General features: G+C 47.9%; 1 long non-coding RNA gene across 1 annotated transcript in view; it reads right to left on the bottom strand.

The window, feature by feature from the left end:
* The window catches only part of LOC310888843, a 48,772-nt gene extending 26,044 nt beyond the window's left edge, over positions 1-22,728 (bottom strand). Inside the window, exon 1 of the long non-coding RNA XR_014576205.1 lies at positions 20,845-22,728. This is a non-coding gene — a long non-coding RNA (uncharacterized lncRNA). The remainder of the gene's footprint in view (positions 1-20,844) is intronic.
* Positions 22,729-23,976: the final 1,248 nt, after the last annotated feature.

Below are 23,976 nucleotides of genomic sequence, written 5' to 3'. Positions count from 1 at the left end.
ATATTCCCTATTGCCCGACACCTGATTTCTCCCCTGTTTCCTCATTGGCTGAGTACTACAGGTTCACAAAGTACTCAACGCTTATTACTATACCATACATGTACAATTTTATTTGACCAACCCTTAATTTCTCCTTTTCCTTTTATTTTCCTTCTTCTCTCATGACTAGAGGGCCCGTGATTTTTATTTTTACTGATTTCGTACTGCGCATCCTGTTTTCCTTAGCTATCCTCCTTATTTTGGGACAGTAGGATCTTCCCCTTATCTGTTTAACATACTCCACACTGCTATGCTACTGTCATGCCTGCACAATCACTTCTGAATATGCAAGGTTAGTGGATTTTCCACTGCAGAAACACTTTCTATTGCAAAACCAAAACTTTGTTTCTCACAACTTTTCCATATGGATATTCCATACCATATGACTTCATGCTGAACAGTTAATATGGAGTGGCTAGCTGGGGTGGCGGGGACCCCTGCTCAGGGATAGGCTGGGCATAAATCAGCGGGTGGTAAGCAATTGCACTGTGCTTCACTTATTTTGTACACATTATTAGTAGCAGTTCTATTCTCATTATTATTATTATTTTCCTTTCTTTTCTATCCTAATAAACTGTCTTTATCACAACCCACAAACTTTATTTTTTTTCCTGATTCTCTCCTCCATCCCAGAGAGGGAGGGGGGAGGGTGAGCGAACGGCTGTGTGGTGCTTAGCTGCTGGCTGGGTTAAACCACAACACGGTGATAAAAGGAAGACTAAGGAAAATGTGGGCCCTCTGCTGAAGGAATTGGGAAACCTTGTCACCTGGGATATGGAGAAATCTAAGGTACTGAAGAACTTTTTTGCCTCAGTCTTCACAGGCAAGTGCGCTAGCCATACCGCTCAGGTCACAGAAGTGACTCTAGTGATATGATAGATCACGATAGCAGGTGTGCCCAGGTTGAAGAGCTGCTCAGCCAGATAGCGGAGCTTCGGGAGGAGGTGAGCAGGCTCAGGAGCATCAGGGAGTCAGAGAGGGAAATTGACTGGTGGAGGTGTACTCTACCCTCTCTGAGACAGACTCACGAGCCTTCCATAGCACAAATGTCTCCTGCTACGCAGAAGACAAAAGTTCCCTCATCCCGCCAGGCAGTAGGAGGAGACCTAGGCCAAGGGGGGGAATGGAGGCAGGTTCCTGTTTGGGGTGGTAGGCGAGCCCTGTCCCTGCCCACCTCACCTTCCCATCTACCCTTATATAACAGGTATGAGGCTCTAGAACACGACAGTCAGAACAACGAAGTAGACGAAAGCCCGTCCCAGTTGGAGAGGGTGCCTAAGGCAAGGCAACCTACCCCCCGTCCTGGTTTCAGTTAGGACAGAGTTAATTTTTCTCCTAGTAGCTGGTAGGGTGCTATGTTTTGGATTAGGATGAGAAGAGAGCTGATAACATGCTGATGTTTTAATTGTTGCAGAGCAGTGCTTACACCAAGGACTTTTCAGCTTCTCGCTCTGTCCTGCCAGCGGGCAGGCTAGGGGTGCAGCAGGATCTGGGAGGGGACAGACCCAGGGCAGCTGACCCAAACTGGCCAAAGGGGTATTCCATGCCATCTGACGTCATGCTAAACAATATATAGGGGTGTTTAGCTGGGGTGGGGGGGACCGGGATAGGCTGGGCATCGGTCAACGGGTGGTGAGCAATTGCATTGTGCATCACTTGTTTCGTACACATTATTATTATTAGTACTATTATTATTATTGTTGTTATTATTATTTTCCTGTCTTAATAAACTGTCTTTATCTCAACTGACAGGCTTCACTTTCCCGTTTCTCTCCCCCATCCCAGAGAGGGAGGGGGGAGGGTGAGTGAATGTCTGTGTGGTATTTAGCTGCCGGCCGGGTTAAACCACAACACCCCCGCATCACCACATCTTCTGTCAAGAAAGAAAGAATGGTTATTGTCATGGAGGACTCCCTTCTAAAAGGGACAGAGAGCCCAATATGCTGACCGGACCCAACCCACAGAGAAGTCTGTTGCCTCCCTGGGGCTTGGGTGAGAGACATTGCTAAGAAAGTTACGCGCCTGGTACGGCCTACTGACTACTACCCGCTACTGGTCTTTCAGGCTGGTAATGACGAGGTAGCAACGAGAAATCTGAGAGCCATGAAAAGGGACTTTAGTGCTTTAGGGCGACTAGTTAAAGGTTCAGGGGCACAATTTGTGTTTGCCTCTGTTATAAATGACTGAGTCCCAAATAGGACTGCAATCAAAGTTTGCAATTTATTAAACGAATAGAGGCAAGCAAACAGCGCTTGGTACGCCGGGAGTCTCTGTTCCACTAAGACGCACACGCGTTATGTAAGACAGCTGATTTTTTTATACTCCTAGGTGTCCTGGTTCCAGTTAGGACAGAGTTAAGTAGCTCATAGTAGCTGGTAGGGTGCTATGTTTTGGATTAGGATGAGAAGAGCGCTGATAACATGCTGATGTTTTAATTGTTGCAGAGCAGTGTTTACACCAGGCCAAGGACTTTTCGGCTTCTCGCTCTGTCCTGCCAGCGAGCAGGCTGGGGGTGCAGCAGGAGCTGGGAGGGGACAGACCCAGGACAGCTGACCCAAACTGGCCAAAGGGGTATTCCATACCATCTGACGTCATGCTAAACAATATATAGGGGTGGCTGGCCGGGGTGGGGGGGCCGGCTGCTCGGGAATAGGCTGGGCATCGGTCAGCGGGTGGTGAGCAATTGCATTGTGCATCACTTGTTTTCTTACACATTATTATTGTTAATACTATTACCATTATCACTATTATTATTATTATTGTTATTATTATTTTCCTGTCTTAATAAACTGTCTTTATCTCAACTCACAGGCTTCACTTTCCCGTTTCTCTCCCCCATCCCAGAGAGGGAGGGGGGAGGGTGAGCGAACGGCTGTGTGGTGTTTAGCTGCCAGCCGGGTTAAACCACAACAGTCCTTTTGGCGCCCAACGTGGGGCCCGAAGGGTTGAGATATCGACAAATCTGACCAGAGTGTGTTACACTAAAATTGGTATAAGTATTGGACCTGCTTAATAGTTGCTAGTCACGATGTTGATTGCCTTAATCTCCAGTCTGCTGTACCTGTATTCCAAATTGAGTTTTATGGTGCGTTACTTTCTGTATGTGCTCCCTGTTGCACTGTTTATCCTTTCCGGGCCCTGGTTTAAGATTGTTATGGTACTGTGCGGTGTAGCAATGGCTTACGATATGATGAAATTTCTGGTCACGACTCTAACCTGGTATTTGTACTCAGCACTGACGTCGACTCTATACTTTGGAACCCATATCTCGGAAACTATTAGCAATTACACCTATTGCCTATTTTCGTTAGGGAGCCAATCTGTGAAGGGGACAGGGGAAGACATGTTTCCCTACCTGTTCACTCTCCCTTTCTCCTTCACCACCACCCTCTTATCCCCCGAGCTAGTTACGGTGGTTCTCCGAGATGTTGAATATCCTTGGGATACTCAGACCAGCCTGCTCTTGTTGTTATGTCTCCTGAATGCGCTTCAGATTTTGTGGAGGGTTAAACAACTACTTAGGAATCTCATCCGGAGATCTGTCTTGAGGCGGGATAGCTGCGAGTGGCAGGGAGTGTGGGAGGATATGGGCAGGTTTCTAGAGCAGTGGTCACCTCCAGTGTTTTGGACATTCACCCCTGAACAACTGCAAAATCCTAAAAAGCTGGCAGAATGCTTGAAAAAAAGGTGTCATGACTCTGGCAGTTCCAAAGTGACACAAATCACTGTAGCGTGCTGGGGTCTGGCTTGTGCCTATCGAGCTGCAATTGATGCTACTAGCAACCTAGTTCCAGCTCCTGCAGCCGTTCCAGCTCCAGCTCCGGCAGCCGCTCCAGCTCCGGCAGCCGCTCCAGCTCCAGCTCCTGCAGCCGTTCCAGTTCCAGCTCCTGCAGCCGCTCCAGCTCCTGCAGCCGCTCCAGTTCCAGCTCCTGCAGCTACTCCAGCTCCAGCTCCTGCAGCCGCTCCAGCTCCTGCAGCCGTTCCGGCTCCTGCAGCCGCTCCAGCTCCAGCCCCTGCAGCCGCTCCAGCTCCTGCAGCCGCTCCAGCTCCTGCAGCCGCTCCAGCTCCTGCAGCCGCTCCAGCTCCAGCCCCTGCAGCCACTCCAGCTCCAGCTCCTGCAGCCGCTCCAGCTCCTGCAGCTACTCCAGCTCCAGCTCCTGCAGCCGCTCCAGCTCCTGCAGCCGTTCCGGCTCCTGCAGCCGTTCCGGCTCCAGCTCCTGCAGCCGCTCCAGCTCCTGCAGCCGCTCCAGTTCCAGCTCCTGCAGCTACTCCAGCTCCAGCTCCTGCAGCCGTTCCGGCTTTTTTAGGTTTTTTTAGATATGTGAACAGAAAAAGGAGAACCAAAGAAAACATAGGTCCGCTACTAGATGGGGAAGGTCTCCTCAGAGACAATGACATAGGCAAAGCAGAGACGTTTAACGCCTTCTTCGCCTCTGTCTTCAACACTGATGATGGGCTTCGGGACCCAGGGTGCCCTGAGCTGGAGGACCATGATGGTGGGAATGACAAACTCCCAACCGACCCTGAACGTGTGCGGGATTTGCTGCTCCACCTGGATCCATACAAGTCCATGGGTCCAGATGGGATTCATCCCAGGGTGCTTAAAGAGCTGGCTGACGTCATCGCGGGACCTCTCTCAATTATTTTTCAACGATCTTGGGAATCTGGAGAGGTCCCATTGGACTGGAAGCTGGCAAATGTTGTGCCAATTTTCAAGAAGGGTAAGAAAGAAGACCCTAGCAATTACAGGCCTATCAGTCTCACGTCAGTGCCTGGTAAAATTATGGAGAGGATGATCCTTGAAGCTATTGAAGCGCACCTGGGGGACAATGCAGTCATTGGTCCCAGCCAACATGGGTTCACGAGGGGTAGGTCCTGCCTAACAAATTTGATTTCCTTTTAAGGTAAGATCAGCCATCTAGTCGATCAAGGGAAACCAGCTGATGTGATCTTTTTGGACTTCAGCAAAGCTTTTGACACGGTTTCCCATAGGATCCTACTGGACAAAATGTCCAGCATACAGCTAAACAAAAACATCATGCGATGGGTGAGCAATTGGCTGACGGGCAGGGCTCAAAGGGTTGTGGTAAATGGGGCCACATCTGGCTGGCAGATGGTCACTAGTGGGGTCCCTTAAGGCTCCATTTTAGGGCCAGTCCTCTTCAATGTTTTTATAAATGATTTGGATGTAGGACTAGAGGGTGTTTTGAGGAAATTTGCTGACGACACCGAACTTGGAGGAGTTGTGGACTCAGATGAGGGTGGAAAGGCCTTGCAGAGAGATCTGGACAGACTGGAGAGCTGGGCGATCACCAACCGCATGAAGTTTAACAAGAGCAAGTGTCGGGTCCTGCACCTGGGACGGGGCAACCCTGGCTATACGTACAGACTGGGCGACGAGATGCTGGAGAGCAGCCCCGCAGAGAGGGATCTGGGGGTTGTGGTTGACAGCAAGTTGAATATGAGCCAGCAGTGTGCCCTGGCAGCCAGGAGGGCCAACCGTATCCTGGGGTGCATCAAGCACGGCATCGCTAGTCGGTCGAGGGAAGTGATTGTCCCGCTCTACTCTGCGCTGGTGCGGCCTCACCTCGAGTACTGTGTGCAGTTCTGGGCACCACAGTACAAAAAGGACATTAAACTGTTGGAGAGCGTCCAGAGGAGGGCGATGAAGATGGTGAAGGGCCTAGAGGGGAAGACATATGAGGAGCGGCTGAGGTCACTGGGCCTGTTCAGCCTGGAGAAGAGGAGGCTGAGGGGAGACCTCATCGCAGTCTACAACTTCCTCATGAGGGGGAGTGGAGAGGCAGGCGCTGACATATTCTCCGTAATCATCAGTGACAGGACCCGTGGGAATGGTGTTAAGCTGAGGCAGGGGAGGTTTAGGCTGGATATCAGGAAGAGGTTCTTCACCGAGAGGGTGGTTGCACACTGGAACAGGCTCCCCAGTGAAGTAGTCACTGCACCAAGCCTGTCCGACTTTAAGAAGCGTTTGGACTATGCACTTAGTCACATGGTCTAAAATTTTGGGCAGACCTGTGCGGTGCCAGGAGTTGGACTTGATGATCCTTATGGGTCCCTTCCAACTCGGGATATTCTATGATTCTATGATTCTAACTACAAGGGGGACATGAGGAAATGGAATGGAAAATCTACCTTGAACCTAGAGGCACGGATATGTGAGTTGCAAGGAAATACAAAAACAAAAAGATGTTCTTCCAGGAATATGTCTGCTACAGTTTCCAGTGGATTGTTCTCCAGACAGAGTAGATGGGCCGATCTTACTTCTGATCTTCATGATGGGATGTCTGATTCACATTTACAGGAAGTAAGTAATGAACTTGAATGCATTGACCAGGACTAGAGGGACCCTGCCCACAGCCAGGGGGAGGAAAGGGACAGTTGGGTTTATTGGACTGTGTGGATTAGATGGCCTGGCACATCAGACCCACAGGAGTATAAGGCTCTAGTGAACTTCGGTGCAATGTGTACCTTGATGCATTCAACCTATAAAGGGGCAGAACCTATCTGGAGTGACGGGAATTACAACAGATAATTGTATTGGATTCCAAAGGGAGCCTAACTGGGAATGAGTGGCAAAAACACCCCATTGTGACTGGCCCAGATGCTCCGTCCATCTTTGGCATAGACTACCTCAGGAGATGGTAGTGGAAGCAGAGACATGTGGCCTGGGAAGAGTACAGGCATGCTGTCCGGATGTTCAGGGATGGGATCAGGAAAGCCAAGGCAAGTATGCAACCGAGCTTGGCAAGGGGTGCAAAGTATAACAGGAAGGGATTCTATAGGTACAGCGTACTCAGAAAAGAAAGGCCAAGGAGAGTGTACGCCCTCTGATGGATGAGAAGAGTGAACTGGTAACGACAGACATGGAGAAGGCTGAGATACTTATCAACTTCTTTGCCGTAGTCTTCACTGATAGCCAGGATTCCCAAGTCTTTTGTTTCCCTGAACCCATAGATGGAGGCTGGGGGAGAAAAATCCTACCCACTGTAAGTGAAGAGCAGGTTCGAGACCACCTGATGAAACTAAATAAGTACAAGTCTATGGGGTCTGATGACATTCATCCCAGGGTCCTGAAGGAATTGTCTGATGGAGTTGCCAAGACTCTCTCCATCATATTAGAAAAGTGCTGACAGTCAGGAGAAGTCCCTGGTAAGTGGAAAAAAGGAAATATCACTCCCATTTTTAAAAAGGGTAGAAAGGAGGACCCGGGGAACTACAGACTGGTGAGCCTCAACCTCTGTGCCTGGGAAGATCATGGAACAGATCCTCCTGGAAGCAATATCAAGGCACATGCAAGGCAAAGAGGTGATCCTAGACAGTCAGCATGGCTTCACCAAGGGTAAATTGTGACTGACCAATCTGGCGGCGTTCTGTAATGGAGTCACTGCATCAGTTGATAAGGGAAGACCTACTGATGTCATCTACCTGGACTTTTGTAAGGCCTTTGACATGGTCCCACATGACATCCTGATCTTCAAATTGGAGAGACAGGGATTTGATGGGTGGACCACTGAGTGGATAAGGAATTGGCTTGAAGGTCGCACCCAGAGAGTGGTGATCAATGGATCTATGTCCAAGTGGAGGCTGGTGATGAGCAATGTACCGCAGGGGTCTGTCCTGGGACCAGTACTGTTTAATATCTTCATCAGTGACATAGACAGTGGGATCGAGTGCACCCTCAGCAAATTTGCAGATGACACCACACTGAGTGGTGAGGTTGATACGATAGAAGGAAGGGATGCCATCCAAAGGGACCTGGACAAGCTTGAGAAGTGGGCCCACGTGAACCTAATGAGGTTCAACAAGTCTAAATGCAGGGTGCTGCAACTGGGCAGTGGCAATCCCAGACATGAGTACAGACTAGGAAAATTGCTCATTGAGAGCAGCCCTGCAGAGAAGGACTTGGGGGTTCTGGTGGATGAAAAGCTTGACATGAGCCAGCAATGCGCACTTACTACCCAGAAGACCAACTGTATCCTGGGCTGCATCAAAAGAGGTGTGACCAGCAGGTCAAGGGAGGTGATTGTCCCCCTCTACTCCACCCTTGTGAGGCCCCACTTGGAATACTGCATCCAGGTCTGGAGCCCCCAGCACAAAAAGGATATCAATCTGTTAGAGCGGGTCCAGAGGAGGGCCACAAAGATGATCAAGGGGCTGGAGCACCTCTCCTATCAAAAGAAGGCTCTGGGTTGACCTCATTGCAGCCTTTCAGTACTTAAAGGGGTCTTATAAAAAGGATGGAGAAGGACTCTTTACTTGGGTAGATAATAATAGGACAAGGAGGAATGGTTTTAAACTAGAAGAGGGGAGATTTAGAATAGAGGTTAGAAGGAAATTTTTCACTTAGAGGGCGGTGAGGCACTGGAACAGGTTGCCGAGAGAAGTTGTTGATGTCCCATCCCTGGAGGTGTTCAAGACCAGGCTGGATGGGGCCCTGTGCAACCTGATCTAGTGTGTGGTGTCCCTGCCTACGGCAGGGGGGTTGGAACTACATGATCCTTGAGGTCCCTTCCAACCCAGACCATTGTATGATTCTATGATTCTATGGTACTTCAGTGACCCAAAATGGTACCAGTGGGCCTTTGGTACAGCCATCTTGGAGATGGAGGAAATTAAACAGCTGCCTACCTTGCTCTGTGCTCTTTATGTCCCTTAACACAGTGCAGAAAACATCATGATGCTGCTTCATAAATCCACATTTTGGCCACACCTCTGATAGTATTTGAAGTTTTGGTCCCCTTAGTATATCTCAGAGATATAAAAGAACTGAGAAAGAACAGCGACGGTAAACGGGAGGATCAATGTATGGAATATCTTCCACGTGAGAAATGAAATAACCTGGTTAGGACTCTTCAACCTAGAAAAGGTGGAACTGAAAGTAAGTATGATAGAGGTCTATAAAATCAAGGATGTTTGGAGGTGGATGGGTATATTTATTGAGTACAAGAAGCAGGCATGAAGCTGGGCGGATCCAGGCTCAAAACAAACCTTAAGAAGAGACACTTAGTGAGTAATTCAGAGATCCAGTAGGGTTACCAAGTAGGACTTTTTAAGTTCCTAAGCTTAAGTTCTAAGATGCTAGGAGGGTTTTGTGAGAAAGTATCATATATTCTGTCCCCATTTTTGCTCTTCTTTCGGCTTCCGCTTACAAGCTTGGTGGAAGATGAGACAATAACCTATATGGACCCTTGATATGAGTCAGTACAGACATTTTTTTAAGATTTCAGAAAGAACAGAGAAACAAGCCTTGAATCCTGAATAATGTTAGGAAATACATTGTTATAACCTGTAGTTGGGCTTAAAGCAATATATACATTCAAATTACTGGAATGATGTAAGTTATACATCATATATCTTGGCAACATTATATTAGCATTATACATATGGTTAGCTTTTTTGTTTTTATAGAATTAATGTTTCAAAGAGTAGATGACAATGAAGGCATTTTTCATAATTTCAACTAGCAGGTTTTCAGTCAGTATTTTTATATAAAAAGTACTCTCTCTACCATGTAGCATTATTCTCTTGCTTAAAGGTTTTTACAGAGGCACCACCAGCTTTGCTGATGAACTCAGCTGTCCTGTGGTAGGTCCACTGCAGACCCTTCTGGAACCATCTATGACTGGCACAGGGCAGCCCTGTCTCTCTTACAGAGGCCACCCATGCTGCCCCCCCCCCCCAACTTTGCCATCTACATCCAATACCCCCAAAGAATCACAGAATCACAGAATATTACGGATGGGAAGGGACCTTGAAAGATCATCTAGTCCAACGCCCCTGCCGGAGAAGGAAGACCTAGATCAGGTCACACAGGAACGAATCCAGGTGGGTTTTTGTCCTGGTTTCAGTTACGACAGAGTTAATTTTCCTCCTAGTAGCTGGTAGGGTGCTATGTTTTGGATTAGGATGAGAAGAGCGCTGATAACATGCTGATGTTTTAATTGTTGCAGAGCAGTGCTTACACCAAGCCAAGGACTTTTCAGCTTCTCGCTCTGTCCTGCCAGCGGGCAGGCTAGGGGTGCAGCAGGAGCTGGGAGGGGACAGACCCAGGACAGCTGACCCAAACTGGCCAAAGGGGTATTCCATACCATCTGACGTCATGCTGAACAATATATAGGGGTGGCTAGTCGGGGTGGGGGGGCCGGCTGCTCGGGGGTAGGCTGGGCATCAGTCAGCGGGTGGTGAGCAATTGCATTGTGCATCGCTTGTTTCGTACACATTATTATTATTAATACTATTATCATTATTATTATTATTGTTATTATTATTTTCCTGTCTTAATAAACTGTCTTTATCTCAACTCACAGGTTTCACTTTCCCGTTTCTCTCCCCCATCCCAGAGAGGGAGGGGAGAGTGTGAGTGAACAGCTGTGTGGTGTTTAGCTGTGTACTGCAGGTGTTCAGGAGCTTCCCCCTGTTCCAGCGTAGACTGAATCAGTCCATGGCAAATGGTAGGGCTGTTTCCACCCTTGGGGCAGCCGATTCCAAGTATATTGGACACCCCTCCAAGTGAAAGCAAACTGTGGCCTGCACTCTGCTGCTAGAGGGATGGAGAAAAATGCATTAGCGATATCAATTGTGGCATACCACTTGGCTGCCTTTGATTCCAGTTCATACTGGAGTTCTAGCATGTCCGGCACTGCAGCACTCAGTGGTGGCGTGACTTTGTTCAGGCCACGATAGTCCACTGTTAGTCTCCACTCACCATTAGACTTTCGCACTGGCCATATGGGACTATTAAAAGGTGAATGAGTCTTGCTGATCACTCCTTGGCTCTCCAGTTGACGAATTAGCTTATGGATGGGAATCAGGGAGTCTCGGTTGGTGCGATATTGCCGCCGGTGCACAGTTGTGGTAGCAATTGGCACTTGCTGTTCTTCAACCCTCAGGAACCCCACAGCAGAAGGGTCCTCCGAGAGACCGGGCAAGGTAGACAACTGTTTAATGTCCCCTGTCTCCAAGGCAGCTATGCCAAAAGCCCAGCGGAACCCTTTTGGGTCCTTGAAATATCCCCTCCTGAGACAGTCTATGCCAAGGATGCACGGAGCATCCGGGCCAGTCACAATACGGTGCTTTTGCCACTCATTCCCAGTTAGACTCACATCAGCCTCCAATACAGTTAACTGCTGGGATCCCCCTGTCACCCCATAAATACAGATGGGCTCTGGCCCTTTATAGCTTGATGGCATTAGAGTACATTGTGCACCGGTGTCTACCAAAGCCTTATACTTCTGTGCGTCTGACGTGCCAGGCCATAGAATCCAATAAACTCGATTGTCCCTTTCCTCCCCCTGGCTGGAGGCAGGGCCCCTCTAATTCTGGTCACAATATTCATGTCTGTGTCTGGAGGAATGCCTACTGGAAGTTGGAGCAGCAAGCTTCTTAGGGAACCCCCCTTTTGTGATTGTTTTTCCTTGCAACTCATATACTTGTGCCTGTAGGGTCGAGGTAGATTTTCCATCCCATTTTCTCATGTCACTCTCCATGGTCGCGCAGGTAAAACCACAGGGTGGCACGGGGTGTGGACTACTATATCTTCTTTCGTGCACGGAAGGATTCTTACTCCTGTTAGCTGAGACACTGGTTGATACAGGTGGGGAGGGAGATAAACTCTCTTTAAGTTGGTGGACCTCTTCAGATACTTTCTGCAAAGTATTGTCTTTTAGGTGGTGGAACTCTTCAGAAAGTTTTTCCACAGGCAAAACGCGCAACTGTGGGGAAGAGGAGAGATTTTCTTTGTACTGCTGGAGTTGTTTAGCCAATTCATCCACTGTGGGTTCCTCATGGTCTTTCCAGGTCATTACTGCCAATGAGCTGGCATATGATGATGGTGCACTCCATACAGACTTCTGCCCCGAGTGGTGTACATTTGACTTCATCTGGATCTTTGGAAATCTGTTCGTTGTCTAGGTCATCATAAATGACTTCCCATATGGCTAATTCCCTCAGGTACTGGATACCCCTCTCCATGGTGGTCCACTTGCCTGGGTTGACATACAAGATCTTCCTTGAAGGGATGCCTTTCCTTCACAGCTGACAGGAGACGCCTCCAGAGGCTGAAGCCTTGTCCTCCATTTCCAGTTGCTTTGTCAATGCCTGCGTCTCTAGCAAGGGATCCCAGCTGCCTGGCTTCCCTGCCCTCTAATTCCAGACTGTTGTCTCCGCTGTCCCAGCACCAGAGCAGCCAGTGACAAGGTGCTCAACTGGACGATGACTGAAATCTTTTCACATATCCCATAGCTCAGGCTGGGATAAGACTTGGGTAGTTATTGATGCTATTGTGATATCTTCCTCTTTGTCTTTCTGTTCCTCTGATGGCCCAGCGACTTTGGAGTAGCCTGCCTTTTCTTCTTCTTCATCCCTAGTCTGAGTAGGAGTTCATCTGCACTCTAAATGAGCTGACTTTCTCATCTGTTGTTTCATCTTGGATACAGGTGCAGCTGACACTGGTACAGTCAGTTTCCCTGGCTCAGCCTTCAGGCCTGTCGCAGGGCTTGGAGTGGCCACTGGGCCTGTCTTGGGGGTTGAAGTGGCATCGATTGCAGCTCGGTAAGCATGGACCAAGCCCCAGCATGTTACAGTGATTTGTGTACCTCTGGTATTGCCAGGGTGATGACACACCTTTTTCAAACACTCTACCAGTTTTTTAGGATTTTGCACTTTTTCAGGGGTGAATTTCCAAAGCACTGGAGGTGACCACTGCTCTAGATGCCTGCCCATATCCTCCCACTTATCCTGGCATTCAGAACTATCCTGCCTCAGGACAGATCTCTGGATGGCATTCCTAAGTAGTTGATTAACCTTAAACAAAACCTGAAGCACATTCAGGAGACATAACAATAACAACATGCTGGTCTGAACATCCCAAGGATATTCAAAATCTTGAAGAGCTATCGTAACTAGCCAGGAGGATAAGAGGGTGGTGAAGGAGAAAGGGAGAGTGAACAGGTAGGAAAAAATATCTTCCCCTGTCCCCTCCACAGATTGGCTCCCTGATGAAAAAAGGCAAGAGGTGTTAATAGCTTCCGAGATATAGTTTCCAAAGTATAGAGTCGACGACAGTGCTGAGTACAAATACCAGGTTAGAGTCATGACCAGAAATTTCATCATATCATAAGCAGAGTGTTACACCGCACAGTACCATAACGATCTTAAACCAGGGCCCGGAAAGGATAAACAGCACGACAGGGTGTACATACAGTAAGTAACGTGCTATAAAACTCAATTTGGAAAACAGGCACAGCAGACCTGAGATCAAAGCAATCAACATTGTGACTAGCAACTATTAAGCAGATCTAACGCTTATAACAATTTTGGTTTAACACACTCTGGTCAAATCTATCGTTATCTCAACCCTTCGAGCCCCACGTTGGGCGCCAAAAAGGACTGTTGTGATTTAACCCTGCCGGCAGCTAAGCACCACACAGCCGTTCGCTCACCCTCCCCCCTCCCTCTCTGGGATGGGGGAGAGAATCAGGAAAATGGAGCCTGTGGATTGAGATAAAGACGGTTTATTAGGACAGAAAAGAAGGGAAAATAATAATAATAATGATAATATTACTACTAATAATAATGTGTATGAAACAAGTGATGCACAACGCAATTGCTCACCACCCGCTGACCGATGCCCAACCTTTCCCAGTCTTCATCAGTCTGTTCCTGAAGGACTGCATCCCATGGTATGGACCCATGTTGGAGCAGTTCTTGAAGAACTAATGTCTGTGGGAAGCCGACATAGGATCAGTTCATGAAGGGCTGCATCCTGTGAAAGGGTCCCCAAACTGAGTAGGGGAAAAGAGTGAGGATGAAGGATTGGCAGAGATGAAGTGCTATGGAACCATAACCCCCATTCCCCTGCGCTTCTCAGGGGGTGGAGTAAGAAGAGGGTGGATGAGAGGAAGGTGTTTTTACTATGCTTTTAGTTCTCACTGCTCTAGTCTGTTATTAGCAATAATGTTGTGGTTTAACACGGTAGGCAGCTAAGCACCAAACAGACGGTCACTCACACCTCCCCACTGTGGGATGGGGGAAAGAATTGGGAGAAAAAAATGGTAAAAACTCATGGGTTGAGATATAGACAATTTAATAAGACAGAAAAGGAAGGGAGAAAATGATAACAACAACAAGAACAACAATAATAATAAAATATACAAAGCAAGTAATGCCCAATGCAGTTGTTCACCACCTGCTGACTGATGCCCGGCTAGTCCCCAGACAGTGCCCCCACCCCAGCCAGACACCCCATATTAATTGTTCAACATGACGTCACATGATATGGAATATTCCTTTGGCCTCTTTGGGTCATCTGCCCTGGTTCTGTCCCTTCCCAGCTCCTTGTACACCCCCAGCCTCCTCAATGGCAGGGCAGTATGAGAAACTGAAAAATCCTTGACTCTGTGTAATCACTGCTCTGCAACAACTAAAATATCGGTGTGTTATCACCATTATCCAAAACAACACCATATCAGCTACTCTGCAGAAAATTAACTCTATCCCAGCCAAAAGCAGGAGAAATAGGCAATAAATTACATGAATCTGCCTGCGTATGTTTTGCCCATGAAAGTAACTGGTGAGTGATCTCAACCCATGAACCTTTTTTCATCGTATTTTGTCCCTCTGTCCTTTTGAGGAGGGGGAGCGAGAGAGCGGTATGGTGGAGCTGAGCTGCACATCAGTGTGAAACCACCACATTATCAACAAATACACAAATATCTTGCTCACAGTACATAACTGTGAGAAAAATTTCAATACCACCCCTTGCCATTCGGGACAGGCCATCCGGTTACAGGATTCTCCTGTTGTATCTGGTGTGCGTTATGTATATTAGCATTCCCATGGCTACCGTATTTGGTACAGTATGGATTATTCCCTACTTCATGGATAATATTTCCACACCCAGGGTCAGTACTATTGCCCCCCGAGTTTCTATCAATGTTGTTTAAAAGGCACCTTTGATAAGACAGGTAGCCAGGATTATGTGTAGGGAGCTCAACTTCAAAATCTACTTCTTCCCGGGACTGAGTATGATCTGTCATTTTTAGAAATCTAGAGAATCCAGACACAGTTGCTGCTGGAAATAGCAATCAGGGACAAGGCCTTTTCAGTCTTTCTAGGCATCTGGGTGCAAACCCAACAATTATTTCGAGATAGAACTTGAGAGATGTTCTGGATTAATTGGAAATGCTGATTTTTCCCTCTATCCTATCGCTAATCCATTGAGAACAGATATTACTAAAATAAACTTAAAATACATCATTTCTAAATATATACACCCCTATAATAATTAAGAAATAATAATTAAGAAAAAAAAATAAAAATCACAAACTAATAAGGATTCTTCTGGTCGGGATTAAATATACCCCCCCTTCTTTCTTTTTTTCTCCCACTTCCAGGGAGTGTTCCCTGGAAACACTCTAATTCTGTGTAATTCAATCCCTTTTACTCATTAACTCATTAAGAATTCTTCTAAGGAGAAGTTAAAGGTTTAGAATAGATAGTTTCAACAGTCTTAACCCTAAAAGTCTTTGTTAATGCAGTCTCTCAGGTATCAGGGTTAACCGATGCTTTTATCCAGGTATGAGTCCACCCTTTCTCAGCCGTTCTTACTGTCGTCTCAGTAGTCAGGAGCACTTGGAACAGTCCGTCCCACTCAGGTTGCAGTTTCGATTCTCTCCATGTTCGCATCAGATCCCAATCTCCTGCTCGGAATGGATGGATAAGGGCTTCCAAGGGTGGGGTTTGAGCTAACAGTCCACGGGTCCTGAGAGATGACAAAGAGGACGACAGCCCGAGTATATAGTTCTTAAGAAAAGCATCTTTTGTCTCAAATTGAGGTAATTCATTCCCTTTGTCCAGGTACAGCAATCCAAATAATATTTCATATGGTGAAACTCCCACATCCTTTCTTGGTGCAGTTTGAATTCGGAGAAATGCCAAAGGTAAGCACTTTGTTTGGGGAAGCCGAGTTTCCAGAACTTAGTCAATAGCTTCTTTACTGTCTGATCCTCTCCACCCTTCCAGAAGAGGAAGGATGCCAAGGAGTGTGAAATTTCCACTTGATTCCTAGAGTCCACATTAGCCCTTGCAATATTTGTGACTTCCTTGATCAGAGTCAATATTTTCAACAATTCCATACCTGGGAGTTATTTGTTCTAGAATTACCTTAGCTACCACGATTGCAGATACTGAAGGAAAAGCTTCCACTCACCCTGACAGATGATCGACCAAGACTAATAAGTATTTAAATCTACCTACTCTAAGGAGTTCTGTAAAATCTACCTGTACATTTTGGAAGCACTGAATTCCTGGTTCTCGCCAGCTCCCCACCCCCACCCCCCTTCGGGCTGACTGCAGATAATTTTCCTATTTACCTTCTGACATACTACACAACTCTTGCATACTTGTTCAGCCACAATATATATTCCTACACATACATATTTCCATAGCACAGCGTCACACATTGCTTGATTTCCCCAACAACTCTTTTAATGTAAAACTGTTAATATTTGTCTCATTAGCACTTGATTCAGCATTTCTCTCCCCTCAGGGAGTATCTGTTTTCCTTTGGACTTCGTAACTCCTAATTCCTTAAAAACCTCTTTCTCTTAAAACTTTTTACTTCTTTTTAGTTTTGGGTAGGGGTAGCTCAACAATTCCCTCAATCCTCTCTGGATTTATTCTTCGTTCCCCCTTAGACACTAGATGCCCTAAATACTTGACTTACCTTTCTACATATTGTAATTTATTTTCCAATACTTTCAAGCCCTGTTTTAATAGCTTTAGTTTAATAAAAGTTTAATAGCTTGTTAGTGGCTTCCTTCACAACTGTTTTCTCCTGTCCTGACAATAAAAGATCATCATCCACATATTGTAACAGTAACACCTCCTTTGGAGGTTGGAATTGCTCCAATATTTGTTCTAGAACTTGCCCAAATAAATCGGTGGCCCTGTAAACCCCTGAGGTAAAACTGTCCATCTGTATTGCTGCTTCCGCCCCATTTCAGGGTCTTTCCACTCAAAGGCAAATATGTCTTTGCTCCCAGGGTCTGAGAGCACTCCATTAATAACACCATTATTCCAGCCTAACAATTTACTATTTGAATGCCCAATTTCATTATCAAATACTTTCCGAACAAGTTAGTCCCTGCCTCGGGTGCACACAATAATTGCCCAGTAATCATTCTATCCCTAGTCTCATCTTGGTGTCCACAAAAGCGGCACTGTTATCCCAGTCCCTTCTACCCCCATCACATTTAGGGTTTCATTAGTTAATTTAAGCCCTGATACTTTACAGGCCAGCAATGACCTAGCTGCCCTAGTGTATTGGATTTATGTGGCAAGATTCTGGTAGCAGGGGGGCTGCAGTGGTAGCCCCTGTGAGAAGAATCCAGCAGCTGCCCCACGGCAGATAAGGGCCAGTTTCAGCCGGCTCCAAAGGGGTCCACTGCTGCCCAGATCCAAGCCATGAGCAAAGCAGTTTGTGCCTCTGTGAGAGCCCATCCAAGAAAAGGAAAAAAAAAAAAAAAAAACAACAAACTGTTGCACAACAGCAGCTGGGAGAGTGAGGAGTGAGAAACCTCCCTGTAGACACCAAGGTCAGTGCAGAAAGAAGGGGGAGGAGGTAATCCAGGTGCCTGAGCTGAAGCCCCTCCGTGGTGGAGCAGGCTGACACCCCCCCCCCCCCCCGCCCCCAGCCCATGGTGTACCACGGCGGAACAGATCCTCATGCTGCAGGCTGCAGCCTGTGGGGAGGAGCCCCCAAGCAAGAGAGCAAGAGCGGGGTGGGGGTGGGGTGGGGGTGGGGGTGGGGTCCCCAGGGGGTCCCAAGCCAGACCTGCAGCCTGTGGAGCGGCCCATGGTGGAGCAGGTTGGCCCCTGCAGCCCATGGTGTACCACAGCGGAGCAGATCTCATAACTGCTGCAGCCTGTGGAGGAGCCCATGCAGGAGCAGGTGACTGGGGGGGGGATCGGCTGCCTGTGGGGGTCCCAAGCAGGAGCAACCTGCTCCTGACAAATAGACCCCGCGGCACAGACCCACACGTGGACCAGCTCCCGAAGAGCCGCTGCCCATGGAGAAACCAGCGCAGGACCAGTCCTGGAGGGACGGCACCTTGGTGGAGGGACCCCACACCGGAGCAGGGGAGAGAGTGACCATGGAGGAGCAGTGGAAATGAAGCACCACGGACTGACCACAGCCTTCACTCCCAGCCCCCATGCGCCACTCAGGGCAGGGGAAGAGGTGGAAGCGAGTGGATGGGGGAAGGAGCCCCCAGCTTGTTTCTTTTTTTCTCACTGCTCCAGCGCGTCAGCAATAGGTAATAAATTTTATTAATCTTCCTATGCTAAGTCTGTTTTGCCCACGACTATAAGTGTAGAGTGATCCCCATATCCTTATCTCAACCCTTGAGGTACACTTTTTCATTTATCAGGGGCTCTCAGCGGGACTAGCTTTCAAAGAAGCCCTGACTCCCCTGTTCCGAATTTATAACAGCAATCTCTCCTCTTTCTTCCACTCCGGATATTCCTATTAAGCCAGCCTGGCCACACTTAAAACATCTTCTCAAAGCCTGTCCCTGCTAGGATTTAGGCTGCAACACAGGTAGCTTTCCTTGCCTGCCATTCCTTCGTCTCTCTTCCTCTCCTTTCCATTCTAGGCCCAACTCCTCCCGAAAGTCCCTCTGTTTCCAGCCCTCTGCCTCACGACCCAGTACGCTGTGAATACCATTAGTTTCACTCTCTGCTTTTCCTTCTCATCTCCCCTCCTAACATATGCCTTCATACTACCTACACTGTTCACTCCATCCTCCCACCTTCTGGAGCTTTTTCTGCATATCTGGCCAGGCTTTAATCACAAAATGAACTTTCAAGAGCCCTTGGACTACCAGGTCCTCAGGATTCATCCCTGAATACTTTCTATTCTGACCCCGAGTCTCTCATATGACTTTTGTGTTGTGGGTTGTTATTATCCCAGCTGAATAAGTGGATATTTTTGCTCTCAGAATTACTCTCTTCTGGGGGGGTTAGTTCTTCACCATTTTTGAATAGCTGCCTGCCAAATCATTCCCATCCTAAACATTCTTCTCCAGTGAATAACATACTCAAGATTGACACTGAGTGTTCTGCTAGTCCCTCTCGGATGGGGGAGAGAACCAGAAAAAAAAAAAAGGAAAACAAAGAAAGCCTGCGGAAAGCCTGTGGGTTGAGATAAAGACAGTTAGGACAGAAAAGAAAGGAAAATAATAACAATGATAATAGTACTACCAATAATAATGTGTACAAACAAGTGATGCACAATGCAATTGCTCACCACCCGCTGACCGATGCCCAGCCTATCCTCGAGCAGGCAGTCGACCCACCCTGGCCAGCCTGCCCATATTAATTGTTCAGTGAAGGGAATGAGACACGGACTCCTGATGGTTCTTGAACAGGAGACTTTTATTGCCATTTTTCACCACTACATATACTTTCCCCGTAGCCCCATGCACTGTCCACGCGCCCGAATCTGTCATACAATTCACTTACATTCATAAAACAAACAAACAAACAAACATCCAGTCCATGTTTTGCCCCTAACTTCTCTCAACTATCATCCTTATCTCAAATTCCTAGAGCCCCATGTTGAGCGAATAAAAAACAGTAAGTTATCACAGATTTGGGGTAGGAGGTTTGAAGAAACCAATCTTCCGGCAGTATCGGACAATAAATGGCACAGAAACTATAGTAATGCTGATTTGTACTGGAGCAAACAGTTTGTGAATAGCATATGCCAACACAAATGTGCCTGTACCAGCAGCCCTTTTAGATTGCAGCGATGATTCACTGAAACCAAGTTTGAAGAGAACTGCAGTCATATCCACACCACTTGACACAGCCAGGTAGAAGATTCCTAGAGATACTAATGAAATTCCAACGTGGAATGAAACCCCTACAGTACCATATTCTTTGAAAACTTTTTTCAGCTGCTGGGATTTATTGAGTTTCTTGCTTTCACTGCTGAGATCTGTGTCTGCCTTTTCAGGGGACCCACCCACAGCGCCAGCAGAGGGGCCGGCGGGGTGAGGGGAAACCGGCCCGGGGGTGGGGTGTGGGGTGTGGGGGGGATGTTGGGGGGGCAGCAGCAGCGGCGGCGGCGGAGGGCGGCGGCGAGCGGGGGCCCGCGGGGCGGCGGGCCCGGGCGCAGCAGCAAGCGGAACATGGCAGCGCCCGGTGCCTACGCGCGGGCGCTCAAACCGGAGAAACGCAGCAGCCGGCGGCGGGGCGGGCGGGCGGGTGCCCAGAGCTGACAGCGGGGCGGGCAGCGGCGCTGGCGGCGCTGATGGCCGCAATGGCATCGAGCGCAGAGTGGCCGCCATGGGTTGGGATATTGTCTCTGCCTCTATTCCCAAGTCTATCAGGTTTGCTTTCTCTGGCGGTACGCAGTCACCGCTTTTTATCTCACCCGCCTGCGTAGTCTGAGTGGCCTCTGTCTGTACCCTTTTTTCCCCTTGCCATGATCTCAGTGTCTCAGTTGCTAAGCGCCAGGTCGTCATCACCTCAGCAGCTGTTGTATCTCCCCGCGAGGCAGCGTCCCATACAGTTGTCCCAGCATTTTTCCAAGTTTTTAAATCAAACAGCGCCGAAACTGTCGACGGGGCCCCATTCTTTTGTAAGAACTTTGTCAATAGTTTCACTTTATACGGGTTATATTTCACTCCTCTTTTTATCAGGAGTTGAGTCAGTAATTTAGCTATCGCCTCCTCCTCGGCCGATAGATTAGTTCCCATTGTTAATGCCCCAGTCGCTCACCTGCTTCTTGAGGTGATGTCCCGGGATTAAAGCCGCGGTCCCGCCGCCAGCTTGAGTCGTTCGGCTGGAGTCCCTTCAGACGCTTCTCTCAGCGTTGCTCCCTTCTCGATCACGTCGCGGTCACCATTTGAAGGGATGAAAGACACGGACTCCTGATGGCTCTTGAACAGGAGACGTTTATTGCCCTTTCTCACTACTACATATACTTTCCCCGTAGCCCCATGCGCTGTCCACATGCCCGAATCTGTCATACAATTGGTTAGAGACCCTCAGACACGCGCCTCGAGCCAGCCAGCAATTGGCCACTGCCCAAAGCTCATCTTTAACACTGTAGCCAAGTTACTTTATCTCGACCTTGCTCAAGTTTTTGTTTCTACCTCTTATTTCCTCATTATCTCTAATTCAGGGACGTGTGAAACAGCGCAAAGCCACCTGCGAATTCCTTTCCCACATCGTAGTTTCGTAAGAAATGAATAAATATGGGGAATAGATAAATATCAGAAAAGTCAGAGGAAAAAAATAAGGAACATGAAAGCAGTACAGATAACGCAGGGAAAAACAAAACAAAAAGTACTCAGCAATATTCATATTCTGTGGGGAAAAATGAAATAAGTCTAAAACGTAAACTAAAGGAGACATTTTGGTTCTAAGAGTTGTCAGAAATTTCAGAAAAAACATCAAGAAATGTAAAAGTAAGGACATAACAGGTGCATGAAGTAGGCGCAGGTATTTCCCACGGATGAGGTTCTCTTAAGTCCCTCAAAGTCTTGCTGACGCAGCAAGAATTCAAAGCCAAGAAGCATAAAAAGAAAAAACAAAACAAAACAAAACAAAAATCAACTTGGAAATCATGCTATCAATGTCCCTCAGCTGACTGCTGACAGAGTAAGTTGCCTGGAGTAGGGAGAACAGTGTGCAGAGAGGCACGGTTGCCGTCGCGGCTCGCTGAGTGCTCCAGCTGCTCTCAGGGAAGTCTATACCAGAAGCGCGGAGAGGAGCCCTTGGCGACAAGGATTCACCTCATCGGGTAAAAGGGGGCATCCGAGGAATGAGGAATAGGGACAAAAAACAATTAGGGAGTTTCACGGCGGGGAAATGAAACCAAGGGGAAAGGGATCACTGGAACCAAACACAGTTGCAGAGGCAGCGAAGCAACCGACTGATATGATAGAAAGAAACACAGGGAGAGAAAGATGTGAAACAGAAATATAACAAATCTCCCAGAACGGAGAAAAGTGCAGGTTTCTTATTCCTTTTTTGTCCTTTATTTGTTGAATTTTATCTTCTGTTCAACGCAAGCAGTTTCCATCAATTGGAGCAGAGATTTACCGCGCGCCTATACCCCAGGAAGTTTCGCGGAGGTCCAGGGTGACGTCGCGGACTTTCCGCGGGACAGAGCAAGGCGAGGGAACCGCCAACCGATGCTCCTGCAGCTCCCGTCGTACGCTGCGGTACACAGCTCCCCGGGCTCCCATACCTGTAGGTTCTGAACAAAATCTGCTGCATTTCCTCTGCAGCTGTCGGTCTTCAGTAGATAAAACAAACTTGCACTGAACTACAGGAAGCAAAGAAGGGGACAGGCAATGGCCACTGACGAGCAGGGACGGTCTCTCTGCCCGGGGCAGGGCGCGGGAGGCTGCGGAAGGCCGCGGAGCTGGGCGGCGCGCGGAGGGCGGCAGGGTGTGCCTGCCTGCCTGCCTGTCTTCCTGTGGGTGTACTATTGCGGCGCAACTTGTTTTTATTTCCCCTCCCACAGGACAAATGATATTAGGATATCGGGAACTGTTGGCACAGGAGTTTCTGTGCGCGCTGATTCAGAGAAGCGAGACCGGCAGCTTTTAACGCGGACACGGGCAATGCCCCGCAGAACAACGGGGCCCTGAGGTCGGCGCTCCCCGGGTCGTATTGCCGGTCTGGGCAGCAGGCACTGCCGGAGTCTCGCCTGCCAGAAAGGCTGTGCGGGATCAAATAACCCCACACTTAGAGGGCAGCTGTGCTAGGATTGAATTTTAACGTGGACAAGGACCGGAATTTATATTTTCCTCAAGCATTTGCTTGGGTCGGTAGTCCTCGGGAGGGCTGGGGATCTTTTGCTCCCTGCCGGCCTCACACCTTTTTGCTTGGAGCTCTGGGCTCTTCTCCCTCTTGGCGTACTCTGCTCCGACACAGTGGCGAGATAAGATTTCATGCGGGCAGCTGGGGACAGCCAAAGTGAGGGAGCTCTTGGCCGAGCCTGGGGAAGATCATCTGCCATCAGCCCCCTTCTCCATCGCCACCCTGCACTGGGATCCAGCCCCAGCCAAAAGGGGGAATCCACGTGGGTACTATTTGCTCCAGAGTTTCTCAAGCCTTGCCATATGTACTCTGTTTCACAAGCGACAGGTTTCTAAAGAGTCAGCTCATCCCAGAGAATGCCTTCATAAACTAGCGCCTGCTTATGGCCAGGGCAGGATTTGTTGCAATGGCAGTGCACATTTTGTTGAAATTTTTGTGAAAAAATGAGGTTAAGAAACTAATTGAATGTAGCTCTCAAAAATTTGTACAGCAATTTGAAAAAGTGGAACTCAAAAGAAAAGTTGAATCCCTTGACTAGGAAGATCTTCAAATGTAATTACCAACAACTCAAAATGTCAATTTAATCTAGTCTGCTCTATAATCCCATAAATTCTGTAGCACCTCAGACAACTTCCAAGCACAAGGCTTTATTGCAACCTTAATTTACGAAGCAATACTCCCCACCCAATTTTTCACCTATTTGAAGTAGGGAGGACCAAGGTTTGGAAAAACAATGCCAGGAGATGTTTCACAATAAAAATTTGCTACTTAAATCCCTAGACCCAGTGCTCTCCAAACAAAGGGGTGAGACTTTGAAGATTCAGCTCTCAGTATATTAGAGAGGTATAGTTTTTAATCTTTGGTCATTGATTTTCCAGAATGGAGCCCTTTAAACAAAACTTCCTGGGTAAATTCCTTTCACCCATTGCTTTTGTCACTGGCCACCTACTCCTAATTTGATCAGAAAGCACAAGGAAAACTAATCATTTCCCTTTATGTGAAATCCATATATACTAATGGGCTGAGTTTAACTATACAAAACATAGCAGGCCCCTCAGTGACAGTTTTATTTCTATT

Source organism: Anser anser (genome assembly GCF_964211835.1).
Source record: "Anser anser genome assembly, contig: SUPER_W_unloc_2, whole genome shotgun sequence".
NCBI classification, from domain to species: domain Eukaryota; kingdom Metazoa; phylum Chordata; class Aves; order Anseriformes; family Anatidae; genus Anser; species Anser anser.
This window is presented reverse-complemented; position numbering and strand designations above follow the sequence as displayed.